This window comes from Crotalus tigris, unplaced genomic scaffold, assembly GCF_016545835.1.
Source record: "Crotalus tigris isolate CLP2741 ecotype Arizona unplaced genomic scaffold, ASM1654583v1 scf7180000018759.1681925, whole genome shotgun sequence".
Lineage (NCBI taxonomy): Eukaryota > Metazoa > Chordata > Lepidosauria > Squamata > Viperidae > Crotalus > Crotalus tigris.
Genome location: NW_024097185.1, coordinates 1,052,137 through 1,055,022, shown reverse-complemented (window position 1 = coordinate 1,055,022; position 2,886 = coordinate 1,052,137). Strand labels below are relative to the sequence as shown.

Sequence of the window (2,886 nt, the reverse complement as noted above, 5' to 3'; positions counted from 1 at the left end):
TTTCCAGTCTTTTCCCCATATCTCAACTATGTGAAAAATTTTGGTGCCATCCATCACTTCATTCCCAAACTTCGTGATACATGTATTTCATTATTATCTTATTTATTCAAGACACTTAAATGTAATGACCACTGAAAACAAAATTCAATTGCAAGAAAGTGAAGTGCCCAAAAAGGAAAACAGCAACATTTAATGATTGAATTACAAGTGAAATTTAAGACGCAAAAAGAAAATGAAAAGGGCATAATAACAAACCGCAATGCAGGAACTAAGAATTTCAAGACGAAAACTCTGAAACTAAATTAATATTTGAGGAAAGTATATATAGTCACACACACTGTAAAAAGGATTAAAAAGACACAAAGAAAATTTAATATTGAACTGGAGTGCACACTAAAAAAGTACAATACAAAGAGACACACAAAATGTTTTACAGAGCACAACAAAAATTAAAAAACGAAGCAAATGCAACGATAAAAGCTCAGTCAATTATTAATGAAAAAAATGTATGTACACAAAAAGCAAAAAAAGAAGAACATCAATGGCTGCCTTGTGCTTAGTGAGCTGATGCTAATTTCTTGATGTCTGGAACCATTTTTGTTAATCGCATTCTTAAATCACCGCGCTCAGAGATCTTCAACATGTTCCTTGATTTAGAAAGGATGTGTTGGAAAGCGCTGAAGCCCCTCTCCACTAAGTAAGGAAAGGCTAAAAGAAGCAACTTAACTTCCTCCCACAATATTGGGTAAGTGTTTCTCATTTTCAGCCAAAGAGTTTCGTAGCCGTAACTCTGAAAATGTGACTGGGCTTCACAGTCATATTTCAGATCTGTCAGTGGCTCTTGGAGTTTGGGATGAAGTTGTGCAAAATCTGCTGTGAAAGGATTTAGCACCCAAGTGGGCACTTCCAGATTTATCAGATCATAGAATCTGGTTTCCATATCTTCTTTTAGTTGCTTCAAGTGGCAGCAAAAAAACGTCCAAATCTTCTTCTTGGAGTTCACATTCATTACCAAGGCTTGGGAACTGATACAGCTCCTGGCGACTCATATTGCTTGCAAGGAGGTCCAATTTGGAAATAAATAAGCAGATTACTCCCTTGGCCTTAAGAAAATTGATTTTATCTCCTTGCAGCTTTACGTTCACTTCATTCAGCTTTTCAAAAACATCAGTGAGCTAAGCTACATCCAGACGTCGAAGTTTAAGATAACTGCTTAGACTTGGGTCAACGGATTCAAGAAATTCGACAACTGTGTCAAAAAGTTCGTGGAATCTCCGCAAACACTTTCCTTTTGAAAGCCACCTTACTTCGGTGTGCAAAAGGAGATGTTCAAACTCCATGTCATTTTCTTCACAAAGCTTGTGAAAAAGTCGGTTGTTCCAGGCATTCGACTTAATTTTATTCACAGCATTAATGATGTAATGTAGAGACTCATGCAAATGGCCACTCAATTTTTTTGAGACAAGGTGCTGTCTATGAACGACACAATGGACAGTCATAACTCCAGGTACAATCGATTTTAGATGAGCTTGAAATCCGCGATATTGTCCAACCATGGATGCAGCTCCATCGGTTGCACATGCCACGATGTTTGTCAAAGGGATGTTTTTCTCATTAAAAAACTCTTCAACCTTTTTAAAAATCGAAGAACCTTTTGTATCGGTGGCTAAATTTCGAACAAATAACAGTTCTTCCCCAATCTCTTCATTTCTGTTGATCAAACGGACATAAGCCAATAACAAGGCTTCATTTTCACGAATCGTTGACTCGTCAATCTGCATCACGAATTCTGTATTTTTCAAGGTGTCAATAAGCCTTTCTTCCACATCAGCAGCCATTTCATCAATTCTTTTTGATACGGTGTCATTGCTCAAAGGAATCGATTGTGTGATAGTGCTTGTGCTGGGCCCCAACATGGTGGCAATAACCTGTTTCACTGCTGGTAAAATTAGCGTTTCTCCGATAGTGTGAGGTTTGCCACATTTTGCTATCAACAAAGATACTTCATAGGAACAAATGAGCCCCTTGTCGGCGTTGAGTGACGATTTTCCAAATAACTTCCCAACTGTGTTGCGACCCTCAAACTTGGCCTTTAAAGATTGGAAAAACGATGCCGGTTTGTCGGCTTTATCCGAATGAATTCTTACCAAATGTTCTTTCAGTCGGGAAGGCTTCATCGCTTCATTTGAAAATGTTTTCTCACAAAGAAGACAAAACGGAAGCTGTAGGTTGGAAGGAGATGGAATGAATCCCAATTTTAGGTATTCCGTAGAATATTGGCGACACTTCCTCTTCTCGGCCATGTTGAGAGGTCTTTGAAATGAAAGGCACTACCTGCAAATTAAATTTTCGACTCCATTGGAACACTAGAAAAACACATGTGGATGTTGATAAATCTAGTTTCAACAGTTACGTTGACATTGCAGGAAGCCCCTAGAACAGGGGTAGGCAACCTTGGCTCTTTTATGACACAGCTGGCTCAGGAATTCTGGGGGTTGAAGTCCATGAGTCATAAAAGAGCCAAGGTTGCCTATCCCTGTTCTAGGGGCTTCCTGCAACAAAACAGAGGCAGCATTTTGATAAATCTGTGCAACAAGTTCATTAATTCATTTATTCAATCAATCAATTTCTGTAGCTGCCCATCTCAGCCAAGTGACACTGAGTAACCTACAATTCTAAAAACTATATTTATTTTTGATTAAATTTATTAGCTACCCATCTCACCATTCAAGATGGTTTTCCCCTCCATGCCGCTGTTTTGTAAAGACAAACCCCTTTCCAGCTGCTGTATTGTGAGAGCATCTTCAAATTCCAGAAATGTTCCCATTTCCCCCCCCCAAAAAAAGGGGGGTCCAGAGCCCAACCCTCTTTGAACAACAGAACACA

General features: G+C 38.9%; 1 pseudogene; it reads right to left on the bottom strand.

Moving 5' to 3' along the window:
• Window positions 1-556: 556 nt before the first annotated feature.
• Window positions 557-2,303, bottom strand: LOC120313680 (annotated as a pseudogene).
• Between the last annotated feature and the right edge of the window lie 583 nt (window positions 2,304-2,886).